The 15,010-nt window shown below is 44.1% G+C and overlaps 1 protein-coding gene across 1 annotated transcript in view; it reads right to left on the minus strand.

Annotated features, from left to right (window-relative positions):
- Positions 1–15,010, minus strand: part of ANTXR1 (ANTXR cell adhesion molecule 1) — a 132,698-nt gene that overhangs the window by 61,920 nt on the left and 55,768 nt on the right. The window lies entirely within an intron of this gene.

The raw sequence follows: 15,010 nt of genomic DNA on the forward strand, positions 1-15,010 counted from the left end.
AAACGTGGCAACTTTAAGACATGCTGGCTGGGGAATTCTGGGAGTTGAAGGCCACAAGTCTTAAAGTTGCCAAGTTTGGAGACCCCCTGCTCCAGGACAAAACCAGGCAGATTGTTCCACTTAATCAACTACTCATTTCATTCAAATATTCCTCCTCATATGCAGCCCAAATTTTCTTTATTTTCAACCTGTTGAAGCTTGTCCTATTTTAGAAATTAATAACAGCAAGGTCCATATTTCAGCCCTCAAGATATTTGTAGACTACAATGATATGTCCCTTCAGTCTTCGGTTGAAGCTAGGGTTAGGGTTATACCTTTCTGCTAGCAATTTATTTAATTCATAATGATTTTTTTCAGTGTTAATTGTTAAACGTAAATTCTGATTTCAGGAATATATCTAGTTTTGCAAACATGTTCTCTTAGTGGTGTTTTACTGCATTCTGAAGCTGAAGCGCTGTTGTCCCATTTCTCCTAAGATTTACAGAATTGGTGCACATAGTGTGAATAACCCTGCTGATGTGCGCTTGTGAATAATGGATGCACACTCTCCACGTTAATTTACTATAATCATGATTGCAAACCTAAGACGCACAGGTCAAAAGTGACACGCCAGAGTTTGGGTAACACATCAGCATTCACTAACACCTGGCAACAACTATTCTCTTTTTTTAATAGTTTTTTTTTATTTTCCCCATTCAAGTTCATTCACAAGTATACATTTTTATAGTTGCTATTTAACATTTGTCTATTCATTATTAGTCTCTATATTTATTTTTACACACATATATAATTCAGTTTGCGTCACTTTCTTGCCACCCCGTGCCTCCATCTTATTTTGCAACAACCTTGCTCCTTCTATCTTCTCAACCTCCCTTTTCTGCCTTCTTCGTTCCTCCTCCCCTTCTTCTTCCCCTCTCTTTCCCCTATCCTCTTCCCTTCTCCTCCTTCTTACCCTCTCTCCTACTCTAGATTCCACACCCTTGCTTTCTCTGCTTTACCCTTTCTTCCTCCCTCCTCATCCTCCCTCCTTTCCGTTCGCAACAACTATTCTCAAAAGCATATCCCAATTGTCCCATTCTTGCACTACAGATAGTCCTCAAGTTGAGCCCATAATAATTTCCATCGCTAAGTGAGTTAGTTGTTACGTGAATTGTCTCCATTTTACGATCTTGCTTGCCACTTAAGTGAATCACTGCAGTTGTTGAATTAGCAACACGGTTGTTAAGCCTATCTGGTTTCCCCATTGACTTTGCTTGTCACAAAAGTTGATCTCATTGACCCTGGGACATGGCCAACGTCATAAATATGAACCCTCTGCCAAGCACCCAAGTTTGGATCATATGACCACGGGGATGTTGAAAATGGCCGTAAGTCACTTTTTCAGTGCTGTAGTAACTTTCTTGTTCCTCATTTGGAGCATATATTGCCACTAATAATGTCGTTCTGAAGTTCACTGTTACCTCCACCATCAATATTCTCCCCTCCCCATCTTCAAAAATTTGATTTGATTGTATTGTCTTTCTAATATATAATGCTATTCCCTTTTTGCTTTATCTGCCAATGTTGTATATAAATTACCTAATTACTGCATTCAGTTTTGGTCGCCATGATGTAGAAAAGATGTGGAGACTCTAGAAAGAGTGCAGAGAAGAGCAACAAAGAGGATTTGGGGACTGGAGGCCAAAACATATGAAGAACGGTTGTAGGCACTGGGTATGTCTTGTTTAATGAAAAGAAGGACTAGGGGAGACATGATAGCAGTGTTCCAATGTCTCAGGGGTTGCCACAAAGAAGAGGGAGTCAAACTATTCTCCAAGGCACCTGAAGGTAGAACAAGAAGCAATGGGTGGAAACTCATCAAGGAGAGAAGCAACTTAGAACTGAGGAGAAATTTCCTGACAGTGAGAACAATTAATCAGTAGAACAGAAGTTGCCTCCAGAAGTTGTGAATGCCCCAACACTGGAAGTCTTTAAGAAGATGTTGGATAGCCATTTATCTGAAACGGTATAGGGTTTCCTGCCTAGGCAGGGGGTTGGACTAGAAGACTTCCAAGGTCCCTTCCAACTCTGCTATTGTATTGTATTGTAATTTTTCTTGTTCCCAAAATTATTTATGTTGTTTTCTGATATGTACTTCCTGAGGATATATAATATCCAATTTCAATTTTCTAACATTGAATATGTTTCTTCTTTTTGTTGCCGAATTTGCTGTGGTAACTTTCAATAGTCACCAAACGAATTGTTGTAATCCAAGGACTCTCTGTAGAAGAAATAAGCCATATAAGAAATGTGCCAATAAGCCACAAAAAGATTTCCCCCTCACACAATTCTCCTTGTCCCAAAGGTCCTTCAAGGCAGCTTCTCTTTGAACTTCCCCTGCGCACTCTTTGAGCCTTGAAGATTGGCTTCCCCTGAAGGACAGAAGGGCTGGGTGGAAATCTGAACCCAGGCCTTTCTGCACTTCCTGCACTTCTTTTGTTGCTTTTCCTTGTCACACAACTGCCCTGTAGCCTCCTGGGCACTATCCATCTTCAGGTCGCCCTGTAATTAAACCTACAAGATGGAACGGCTGGTAGGATTTTTAACTTGACCACTTTGGCTTGGCTGTTCCTTAGTTTTGGCCAGACAGTCAACGCCGCAAATCTTCCTTTGTTCAACCCAAGAGGCAACATTCTGCTCCATCCCATCCCTGAGCGGTGCAAAATGGGTCAGCGTCATACCTCTGCTGAAATGCTCATGTACGAGAGCATGGAAGGAGCCCCCATTTCTCCTGGCCTGGCCTGGTTCAATCTCTAGCCAGTTAAAGAAGCGAGAATCTTCTCTTTCATTAAGTCTGGGATGCTCCGCTCCTACTCCGCTCCACTCCTGCTCCGCTCCTGCTGCTGAGGAGAATTGCCTTTGAGATCCTACCGCTTGTGAAATCGTTTGGCTTTAGCCTGTCTGGTTAAACACAGGAGTTCCAGGTTGTCACCCCAGATTGAGGACCCAGGATTGTTGGGGGCAAGAGGCTGACTCTGTAAAGCTCTGTGAAGGGGTATATAAGCCTAAGTGCTATTGCTATTCCTTCCTTCCTTCTCTCCCTCTGTCCCTCCCAGTGGTTAGAATGCAGTATTGCGGGCTAACTATTTATTTAATTAGTTTGTATGCCGCCCACTCTCGGAAGACTCAGTGGCAATATAAGACTCTACCCACCATCAGCAGTTCAATCTTCACTGGCTCCAGGTTGACTTAGCCTTCCGTCCTTCCAAGGTGGGTCAAATGAGGACCCAGACTGTTGGGAGCAAGAGGCTGACTCTGTAAAACCACTTAGGAGAGGGCTGTAAAAGCACTATGAAGCACTATATAAGTCTAAGGGCTATTGCTAATTGTGGTAGGAAATGGGGCCACTCACTTAACAACTGCCTTGCTTAACAACAGAAATTTGGGGCACAATTGTGGTGATAAGTCAAAGTCCACCTGTGCAAGACAACAGATCTTCTCCTTATTCTCCAGTCCCTTCCAGTTGTACCAGTGAATCTCAAAAGAATGCATACTCTCAGCTATCTACCCCACCTGGCTGGTTCTGGGAAACGCCCAGCTTGTGATCTATTCTTCCCTGGCTACAAATAATTCATTCATTCTTGTGTCTCTCAGGCACACAGATCCATGGGTCCATCTCTGCTCTCTCTGTCCTGACCTCAGTTCACTGAACGTCATCCTGCTCATTACTGACCAAAGATAGCTGAGGGACTTGCAGATTTATCTTTCAATCTTCCAATGAACTTTCTGTTTCTATTGGAACAGACTTATCCATGGATGGAGCCTGAGTAAGCAAAGTCATGTTGTAATTAATGGAATCTTTTTTTTTTGGCCAAAAACACATGGAAGGAACAGCTGGACAGGATCACAATCATCACCTCAAGGTTGTGATCTCCCTCTTTTAAGGTGGAATTGTGAGGATCATAATATTGTTATAATCTTTTTGGCCTTGATAAGTTTGATTTTTTTTAAAGCCATCCAGAAGAGAAGTCTTTTAATCTCTTTTCAGATTAAATAACACTTGTTATTTCTTCTGGGTTAATCTGACACTGGTTTTTCTTAGACCTTTGGTGGTGGGACTCAACCTGATGCAGCAGGAACTCAAAGTATTTGTTGTAAATCTAAATGGTGGTTGGAAGAAGATTGGATGGTCCTGGATCTGGAGCAGGCTAGTATTTCTGCTCCAGAACATAAGCCCTTTTCTAGACTAGGCTGGGCTCGGTCTCCACTTCTGAAGGTTCAATGTCTATGGAGATTCTCTGTCATCCAGATCATGGTTGTCCCAAAAGTGGACTTTCTAGTTTTTCTTTGAAGATGTTTCGCTTCTCATCCAAGAAGTTTCTTCGATGAGATGCAAAACCTCTTCAAAGAAAAAACAGAAAGTCGTTGCCTCTTGGAAAAAGCGACTTTGGGACTTCTGAACGTTAGTTTTGTAAACAATTCTTCTTCTTTTCATCAGGAGCAATGGATCTTCTACCCTACTTTGGTGCATAAGAATAACACTCAACACAGATGTGGTCATTTTTAGATAAAGCAACTTTTCCATTCTGAAGTTACTCATATCTGGGGTACAGTGTAAGCAAACTAAAACGTATCTTAACATTTGCACATGGTTTTTTGGGGGTGGGGGACTGCTTATCCAGATGCATTTCTGATTTTTTTTATGGGAGAAGTCAACTGGCAACTTTGAAGCAACCTGAGAATAAACACTCAAAACACACATCTGTAACCATCGCAACAGCCCAACAGGAGTATTATAATTCTGACACTGCAGACTGGGGGAGGGAAGCTGAGAGAAGTGGGGCTTGCACCTCATGGCTGGTCGAAGTTATGTGAGCCTGCAAGCACAACGCCACCACTAAATGTGTGCATGTCACAACGGGAGGCAGCTAAAAAAGAAAACCTCAACTGCACTTAGCAAATCCTTTGGAATCTGCAAAAAAAAAAACAGCAGCGAAGGTCTGCACCAGAGAAAGCTTTCCCCCCCCTTCCAAAATAAATAAATGAAGCCCCGCCCCTTTCCTAGAGCTCCAAAATATTTAACGCTGCTTGCAAATCTTCTGCTGAAGGAAGGAAAACTTCTCCCCGATTGAAAAATAGTCGGAGGAAATGCCAATCGTGCAACCTCACAGGCTGGGATTCTAAACTCTTCAGGTTACTAATTTCATAGCTTTTGCTGATAAAATTTTCCTTTGGAAATCGCGGAGTCTTCTTAGGAAAAATAGTTATGAATTCTGTGCTGTTTGGAGCCCAACTACCAGATTTTATTAAAAGAGTTGGCTTTTTTGAACAGCCGCTCACTTCCTTAGATGCCACGACGGACCAACATTTCTTGCCACCCTAGTCTAACAAAGCTCTCCTCCTACAGGGTTAAGAGTCTGAAAGTCTTTTCTTCAGCATGACAAAACAACTAGACACAACTAGACAGTTTCTTCCCCCACAACATCACTCTAATTCCCACAGCACTGTCTTAGGTCTATAGATATTTATGCAGGCAGTAGGCAGCACTGCTATTCAAGGTTGACTCAGCCTTCTATCCTTCCGAGGGGTCAAATGAGGACCAAATTGTTAGGGGCAAGAGGCTGATCCTGTGAACCTCTTAGAGAGGGCTGGAAAGCATTTAAAGTGGTATATAAGTCTAAGTGCTATTGCTATTATCCTTCTCATCTTTCTCATCTTCTAATCTTTCCTACTACCTTCTCCTATTGGTATCTTATGATCATCACTTGTTATATCATGTTTAATGAATGTAACTGTGATTTATTATCATAAATCTATCTACCTATCACTTTGTTGTGGGTATATACACCGAGAGCTTATGCAGCGGACACAATTTCCTTGTGTGTCCAATCACACATGGCCAAACTTGTTCTACTCAAGTTTCCATAATTGTCTGCAGTAGCGGATAGAGTATTTTTTTACATTGGAAGGTAGACAATCGCACCCAAAAGGAGCCTGTCACTCATCTGCTCATCTGTTTGGTTTGGGGCTTCTCTTGTGAAAACAGATCTTGCCCCAGCACATTCCTCCCTGGGTTATTCTGAGGCAACTGTTTTTCCCTCCTGGTGCACATAATATCAATTTCTTTTACAATTCCTACGGCAAGGAAATCTGCCTCCAAAGAAGAACACGGTGTATCTTTCCTCATCCGGGAGACTGATGAATTTGCAAAATTGGACAAACACGTCCTCACTGGATTCAGAAAGAATGGAAAGATGAACTCTGCACCACCAATGCTTATAAACTGTAGCTTGACATGTGCAGGGTATGTGCAAAGACATCTGGAATTCTTCTCTTGTTTATCTAAGCCACGGGAATATTTCTTCCCTCTCTTTTCTTTCTTTAAGAAGCCTTATACAACTGTCCTCACACTCCCAGAAACTTTTTCCCTAAATGAAAAAACAAAGAGACTAAGTAATAGACAAGCAAACTAGTGAAAAGGACGAACAAGAAGCCAACGAAATAAATTTCTTGCCATTCCTGTTTTTCCACTTAAGTGCTCCAAAACCATTTTTTTTTTTTAAACGAATCTTGTAAAATATTCTGGGCCTCACCTACCAAGGAGGAAAGTTTTCAAACAAAACAATCAAAACAAACAAACAATTTTCGTAGTTCAGTGCCAGGTTTCAAAGCTCTCTTTTATTTCCATGGTGGATCTGCAAAGCAAGAAAGAGTGAAGACGTTGCTTTTTTGCAACATTGGAAAACATTGCAAAGTATGTATGCCTTTTAGAGTTGGAGAGATAGTTGGCATTTGTGAAGTTCCCAAGGAATAGATTATATATATATATTTCCCCCTTTAGACATATCAATTTTTTTTAGATGAGTTTCTTCTTAAAATTTTTTCATCTGGTTGAGAGAGGCTGGCTCTGTAGGCCTTCTGAACACCTAGCAGGAAGAGGCGAAGAGGCGTTGCACTCCGGATCCCATCATCCTCAGCCTGCACGGCCACCAAGATTAAGAGGTACAATCTGCCCGGGAAGCATGAAATCATAGCAAAAATAGTCGCTGGTGTGTTTTTCCCAGCCTCGAGACTCTCTGGCTGGTCTCATTCATCATTGATCTCATTTATCACTGTCGTGACTCAAGACCTCATGTTTCCACTTTCTGAGAATATTTCATAAGATGGCTGTGGTCTCCCCTGCATTTCATCCGATCTTCTTTTGTTGTCTGGAGCTCCTGGCGGGACCCCGGTTCAGCTAGGGGGGGGGGTACAATTAATATTTTGCTCAGTGATTTTTTTTTTCCTTCATCGCAGGCACAAGACAGCGTTCCTTCTTCTTCTTTTAATTCCCGGCACACAAACAAAGCATTCATTTACATAATTTTCTTTTGACTTCTTCCTGGAAATTGTTGGTTGCAAAACAAATGTTGAAATTGGGAATCCAGATAGGGAGAAACGGGGATGGTGATGGGCCCATCTGGAATGTGGTGGGCTTGTGAGGTAGACAGTGTCAGGGTTCCAAATAGCATCCACAAGTAAATCAGAGTCCAAGGCAAATAATTGCTCAAAGGTCCAATTTATTAAGGGAGCCCTCTTGGCACATCTGGGAAAACCCAAATCTAAAAGCTTCCTGGTTTTCCCCACCCAGTTGAAAGTTCAAGACCTTGCCCCCCACACCCCCAAGTCCATCCCATGGTCCAATCTCTCACTGCCATGCTGGCAGTTCCACCCAACCTGTTCCGGTCAGGTGCAGAGATGCAGAAACAAAGGATGAACTTGCCTTTCTACAAAGAATGTTGTTATGGCTACCTATCATCTAACTCCGTACAATCCCCCATCCCATTTTCTCACCATAGAAAATGCATAGTAGAATAATAGAAATGTGGCAGGCCAAAGACCCAATAGAAAAGATGGCTGCAGGCCTGACAGACAGACCAACAGCTGTCTTGAGCATGCCGAGAGGAACAAGGCCTACCAGCAGACACCCTTCTCAAAAAAAGGTCACGTAAGGGAAGCTGGAAAAAAGACAAATAAGTACCCCAAGAAGCTCAATGGAAGAGGGGATGGCACCAGACCTCAAAAAAACTTCTGAAGACCTCATTAGCCATTCCAGGGCCCATTTTGCAGAAGCAGACTGATGAGGTTACCAAACAAGAAAGGCAATCCAGAGCAATCTTGGCCTTGATGCTGAATCACAGAGCAAGAGTATCCAGAGTTGTGAAGGAGTCAGAAAAGACAAGATGGCTCCAGAACCATGCGTTGTGCATCAGTGGTGGGATTCAATTTTTTTTACTACTGGTTCTGTGGGCGTGGTTTGGTGGGCATGATGTGACTTGATGGGCATGGCTTGGTGGCTGTGGTGTGGCTTGATGGGCGCGGCTTGGTGGGCATGGCACAGGAAGGATACTGCAAAATCCCCATTCCCACCCAATCAGCTGGGACTCGGGAGGCAGAAAATAAATGGGGCGGGGCCAGCCAGAGGTGGTATTTACCAGTTCTCCGAACTACTCAAAATTTCTGCTACCGATTCTCCAGACTGGTCAGAACCTGCTGAATCCCACCTCTGGTGTGTATGTTAAAAGGGGGCGGGACTTGCTTATATCATTACAACTGTCATCATGACTTTTTTGACCCACAATCCTGGCTGAAAATCAAGGAGGCCAATGGATTCTTCCAGACTCTTCCCTTCTTGGCCAGCTCACTACAACACACCCACCTCACCTTCATTGATGCCTCAACATGCAACCAGATCCCACCACTCCAATTAAAATACAAAGGTTTTTTTAAAACACAGGAGAAATAAAATGCCGCAAGACAACAACAGGTTGATACGAGCCCTCAGGATATGAAAAGAAGGGAAGTTCCTGACTGTTTCCAAAGAAAAGACAACTGTATCAGCTTCCTCGTTCCACAAAGACCTTTAAAAAAATCTAGGAAAGAGACCAGATGGGAAGGAAGGGCTTCCCTTGGCCATCTGCCAGGTCAGAGAGTTAAATTAATTAACTCTCAGGTCAGAGTTAATTATAAGGATTTTTATAAATTCTTATAAAAAAAAATCTGGCAGTATAAGAAGGATCTGTCTCTTTCTCCTTTGTCTTAGGCCAGTGATGGCCTAACCTTTTGGTCATCACATGCCAAAAGCATGCCCGCATTCATGACAGTGCACACATGCATGCCAATACCCATAATTCAATGCATGCACGACTCCCCCCGCATACATCTGCGCATTTGCACATCACACACACCCCGTGCCCCATTTTGGGCCAAGCAGGTCTCCCTAAAGCTTCCTGGGACCAGAAATGGGCTGCAGGGGGACCCACTGAATGCCCCCACTCCCTGCACATGTGCACGCGGCCCCCTTGCCCCCCGCACTGGCGCGCATGTCTCCCGCATGTGCCCTGCCCCCATGCATGTGTGGCAGAAACCCCAAAACCAGCTGGCCGGTGGGAGGCATGCACGCATACGCGGTGGAGCTGAGCTGGGGCGACAGCTCAGGTGCTCGCAGAGAGGGCTCCTTATGCCACAGGTGGCACATATGCCATAGGTCGGCCATCCCAGTCTTAGGCCAAACCTGGCTCAGGAATTCTGAGAGTTGAAGTCCATCAGCCTCCAAGTTGCCAAGTCTGGAAACCGCAATCTTAGGCGAAGAGCGCAGAGCTCTGACTCTCTAACCTGGTTGTAATCCTGGTTCTCCTTTGCTGGCACAAAACCTCAGAGCAAGGAGGCATCGTCATCATTGGCCCAAGAGACCTTGGGGCTCTCCAAAGGCCTTGCTGGGTGCTGCGTGTTTTAAAAAGGATGGGAGAACCAAGCAACCACTTCAGTGGAAATGGAATACAATTAACTAACTATGGTGCATGTTGCTAAGCAATCCCTCTTCACCTTTGACTTAAAAAAAAAAATCAAAGAAGAGTTGATTTGATAAGTTGGGTTGGTTGCTTTCTTTCTTTCCTTCCTTCCTCTTTCTTTCTCTCTTTCCTTCCTTTCTGTTTCTTTCTTTTTCCTTCCTTTCTTTTCTTTCCTTCCTCTTTCTTTCTGTCTTTCTTTCTTTCCTTCTCTCCTTTCTTCCTCTTTCTTTCTTCTTTCTTTCCTTCCTCTTCTTCCTTCCTCCCTTCTTCTTTTCTTTCTTTCCTCTTTCTTTGACTTTCTTTCCTTTCTTCTTTCTTTCTTTCTTCTTTCCTTCCTCTTCTTCCTTCCTCCCTTCTTCTTTTCTTTCTTTCCCCTTTCTTTCTCTCTCTTTCTTTCCTCCCTCTTTCTTTCTCTCTTTCCTTCCTTCCTTCCTCTTCTTCCTTCCTTCCTTCTTCTTTATATCTTCCTTCCTGTCTTTCTTTCTCTCTTTCCTCCCTCCCTCTTTTCTTTCTTTTCTTCCTTCCTTCTTTCCTTCCTTTTTCTTTATTTCTCTCCCTCCTTCTCACACCCTCCCTCTCCCCTCTCTTCCTAATCAATTTATTGGTCAATTTTTAGCGTTACACTCCTGTCTTTATTATGTACAACTCAGAGGAGTTTATATAATGCTCGTCTCTCTTACTTTCCCCACCATAACATCCCTGTGAAGTGGTTTGCCCTGAGAGAGTTACCCACTCAAAGTCCCCCATTGGCTTTGATGCTTGAGGGAAAACTGGGATGATGGGAAACCACTCATAATCCCACAACGGGAAGGGTTTGTTTAAAAAAAAAAAATCCTGGAAGAAGGACACAGCAATCACGGCCGTTGTGAAGAAGAAGAGATGAAGGTGTCCCTATCTGGAGGAAATTTCCCGTCAAGCCTCCATCGATGGCCATGTTTCCACCAGGAGTGCCCCTGGGGTTGGCCGAGAGCCACGATGGTGGGCGGGATGCTGCAAAGCTCCGCCCCTTTTGTACCTGCAAGCCAAGCTGATGGATGCACAAAGGGGTGGGGTGTGGACTGCATGGGTGTGGCTCCTGCACTTCGCTATTCTTGGGTGATCCCGAACAAGCCAAGCCAAGCTGAGTTGGGCAAGATTAGGACTTGGGAAGCTGACAACCAGGAAATTGCAAAACCCTAGGCTAGTCTGGCAAGCGAACGGGAAAAGAAATCCAGAAAACCAAAAAATCAAAAAGCCCTTTAACTTCCAAGTGGGTGCCAGGAGAGGTTGCAGGAAATGCTCAGGAAGCCCTCCAGGGCCTTGCGTCGAAGGAGACGTTGAACGTTTAGACAAACTCCTTAGCTAAAGAAACCAGGGCAAGATCTGGAGGCTCTGGAGGGATAAATTCTTGGAGAAGCCATAGGGTAGATAGAAAAACCAAAAGGACACATATAGGGTGGGTGAAATCAGGCTGAATAGCAGTGACTGTCAGAGGGATCTTGGAGTCTTAGTGGACAACCATCTAAATATGAGCCAGCAGTGTGCAGCAGCAGCCAAAAAAGCCAATGCAATCCTAACTTGCATTAATGGAGGGATACAATCAAGATCAAGGGCGGTATTAATACCCCTTTATAAAGCCTTAGTAAGACCACACCTAGAGTACTGCACCCAGTTTTGGTCACCATACACTATAAAAAAGAAACTGGGACTCTATAAAAAGTGCAGAGAAGAGCAACCAGGATGATGAGGGGACTGGAGGCTAAAACATACAGTGAACATTTGCAGCAACTGGGCCTGGCTAGTCTGGGGAAGAGAAGGACCAGGGGAGACATGAGAGCAGTCTTCCAATACTGGAGGGGCTGCCGCAGAGGGTATCCTGCTTGGGCAGGGGGTTGGACTAGATGACCTATAAGGTCCCTTCCAACTCTGTTAATCTGTTACTCTGATACAGCGGGGTCATTGCTCTGCCAATGGGAGGTGTGTTGAAAAGATAGAAATCATGGAAGGCGTCTCAAGAAAATGGAGGCGCCTCCACAGCTGGAGATGGTGCCCCACCGCTAACTGTCCGGAGCCTGGAAGGGATCCCTGAAGCATCAGGTGGAGAGCAGCCTCAGGAGACCCAACCTCCAGGGAGAGGCATCACTTTCTCAACCTCAGGGACAGAGCAATGATGCAACGTGGGTGGAAAGAGGGTGGGATTTATTTTTAAAACTCTTAACATGGATCCTCCTTTTAAAGGTTTACATTACAGCTTCTGTGTGTTTCCGACCCCCACACGTTATGGTCCAAGGGCCTTAAGGCAGAGCCACAAGCCACCCCCCGATGGACAAAGGCGGAATGGCTGAGGACTGGAAGGCTGAGACAGACCGGATTTTTGTCAATCCTGGAAGATGAGAGACTCTGTAAACCCTTTTCTACCCAAATAAACCTCCAAAAGCTCCCCAGCCTCTGATCTCTGCAAGGGGCTGAAAAAAGTCAAGATGGTTTCTGTGCCTGTAGGATGGAAGCCTTTTCAGATCCACCCACAAATCCCCCTGTGGACACCCAGGTTATCCCTGTAATTTTAGGATTTTTTTTTTCTATTTGCACCTGAAGGAAATGAAAGCGAGACACACCTTTCCTGGCTCTTTGCTCTATGAATTGTCTTTCCTTTTCTTTCTTTCTTTTCATCCATCCATCTTTCCTTCCTTCCTTTCTTTTTCTTCTTTCTTTCTCTTTCTTTCCTTTCTTTTTCTTCTTCCATCCTTCTTTCTTTCTCTTTTTTCTTTTTCTTCTATCTATCCATCCATCCATCTTTCCTTCCTTTCTTTTTCTTCTTTCTTTCTTTTTCTTCTTTCTTTCTTTCTTTCTTTCTTTCTTTCTTTCTTTCTTCTTTCTTTCTTCCTTCCTTCCTTCCTTCCTTCCTTCCTTCCTTTCTTTCTTTCTTTCTTTCTTTCTTTCTTTCTTTCTTTCTTTCTTTCTTTCTTTCTTTCTTTCTTTCACATAGTTGATTTCGTGCAGGGGATACCTGTAGGAGGACAGGGTTTTGAATGGCTGAATTTCCTGGGCTTCCTTGTTCTGCAGCTTTCGGTCCAAGAGAATTGCCAGCAGCCTCCAAAGAGAATCTTGGAAATCTTCACACTCTCCAGAAATGTTTGCTTATTCTGGCCCCAAAATGTTTCTGAGTCTCATTAGAGAGAGAGAGAGAGGAGAGAATATTCCTTCCAAGAAAAGTCCCTTTAAAAAAATGGAACCTATTTTGTGGGGAGGCCAGAACGCAGAGAGAAGGAGCGACTGGTGCCTTCCCTCCGCCCCGAAGCCAGACCAAATCGCCTGCTGGAAAGGGCAGCAAATGAGGAATGAGCGTTTGGCTAATGCTCTAATGAAAACCATGCCCCAAATCGTGCTGAAGCAACCCAGTTGGCATAGCAGCAGCCAAAGTTACTGACGAAGCTGCTTCCTTGCTGGGTTGGAGAGGAAGGAGGAGAAGGAGAAGCAGGAAAAGAGAGAGGACTCCCTTATGGAGTTTGCTTCTTCTAGGAGAAGGATGATGTTTCTGGATCCTTCTGCCTTGGCCGAGGGTTTGAACCAGAGGTGGGGAACGATGGCCCCTTTATAACCTGTGGACTTCAATGCCCAGAATTTCTGAGCCGGCCAGAATTCTGGGAGTCGTAACGGGGCCATTGTCCCCTCCCCTAGTTTAATCGGACAGTCTCGTGTTGGCTCTGCCTCCAGCCAAAGTGTGATTGCAAATAAAGTCCATGAAGAAATGAGACATTTTCCTGGCTGAAAAGGGAATAAAAAAAACTTCTGGGGACTTCTGGGAGTTGAAGCCTACACATCTTAAATTTGGCAAGTTTGAGAAACACAGAAGTAGCCTTGTTGGACTTGGTGTTCAACATACCCTCCTGATCACCACCATGTTGTCTGGGGACGATGGGAGTTGTTCACTATCCCCAAGAAGGGCAAGTTGAGGGCTCCTAGTTCAGGCATGACTCCTTCTGGAGACCTTCTCAAGAGCTCCCCCTGAAGGGGAGCCAATTATCCTGGAGAAGCTGGTTAGATGACCAAAATGGCCAACCGTAGCTCCTACAATTAGTGAAAGGGCATCAAAGTAATTCTTCTTCTTGTCCCATATCCGTCATCGGACATTGGTGATCATGTTGGTGATCCTATTAGATCCTATTAGTCCCTTAGATTTTGAAGCCATGATGTTCTTCTTCTGCCTGGCCCTTGTTTGCCTTCAATCTTTCTCTGGAGGATTAAGTGAAGAATGCCCTATTTTTCCGAGTGTCGTATCACATGTCCAAAATATTTCAACTTTCGCTTTTTTATGGTTTTGATTATTTCCCTTGGCTTTCCCAGGTGGCTTATCGCCTCCACATTTCGTATTTTGTCAACCCAGCTTATACGTAACAGCCGCCTGTCAATCCACATTTCAAAGGCTTCTCGTCTCTTGAAGTGGCTTTCTGTCTGAGACCAACTCTCCACTCTGTAGAGCAGGATAGAAAAGATGTAGCCTCGGACAAGCCTCATTTTCAGTCTTAGACTTGTGTCGTGACTGCAGAAGACCTTTTCCATTTTGAAGAATGCTGATCAAGCTTTCTCTATCCTTTACTTCAGGGTTCGTGTCTCAGCTTTCATCTAAATTAGAACCGAGGTATGTAATCCTTTCAACTTTTTTGAAGAGATGGGTGTCATAAATATCTCTTATTCATTAGCTGGATGAAGATGGAAGAAGGGTGGGTTCCTACTGGTGTTGGTAACGGTTCACTTTGTGGGCGCTTTGCGTGCGTAGTTCACTGTAAATTGTTCTGCGAAGACCATGAAAAACTTATGCAAAACATGCTGGCAATAGCAGCGGAGCCCGGAGAACCAGTTTGGGGGCATGGCCAGCCTGGGCCGCTTCCTTCCTTCCTTCTTTCTTTTTCTTCTTCTTTCCTTTTTTCTCTTCTTCCTTTCTTCTTCTGTTCTTCTTTCTTCTTTTCTTTCTTTCTTTTCTTCCTTCCATCCATCTTTTCTTCCTTCCTTTTTCTTTCTCTTTCTTGCTTTTTCTTTCTTTCTTTCTTTCTTTCTTTCTTTCTCTCTCTCTCTCTCTCTCTCTCTCTTTCCTTCCTTCCTTCCTTCTGTTCACTGTACATTGTTCTGCACATACACGAAGACCTGAAAAACTAATAAAAAACATGCTGGCAATGGCAGCAAAGACCGGGGAACCGGTTTGTGGGCTTGGCCAGCCTGGGTTG

Source organism: Thamnophis sirtalis, unplaced genomic scaffold (genome assembly GCF_051295495.1).
Source record: "Thamnophis sirtalis isolate CommonGarterSnake01/CBP01778 unplaced genomic scaffold, rThaSir2_p1.2 scaffold_2, whole genome shotgun sequence".
NCBI classification, from domain to species: Eukaryota; Metazoa; Chordata; class Lepidosauria; order Squamata; family Natricidae; genus Thamnophis; species Thamnophis sirtalis.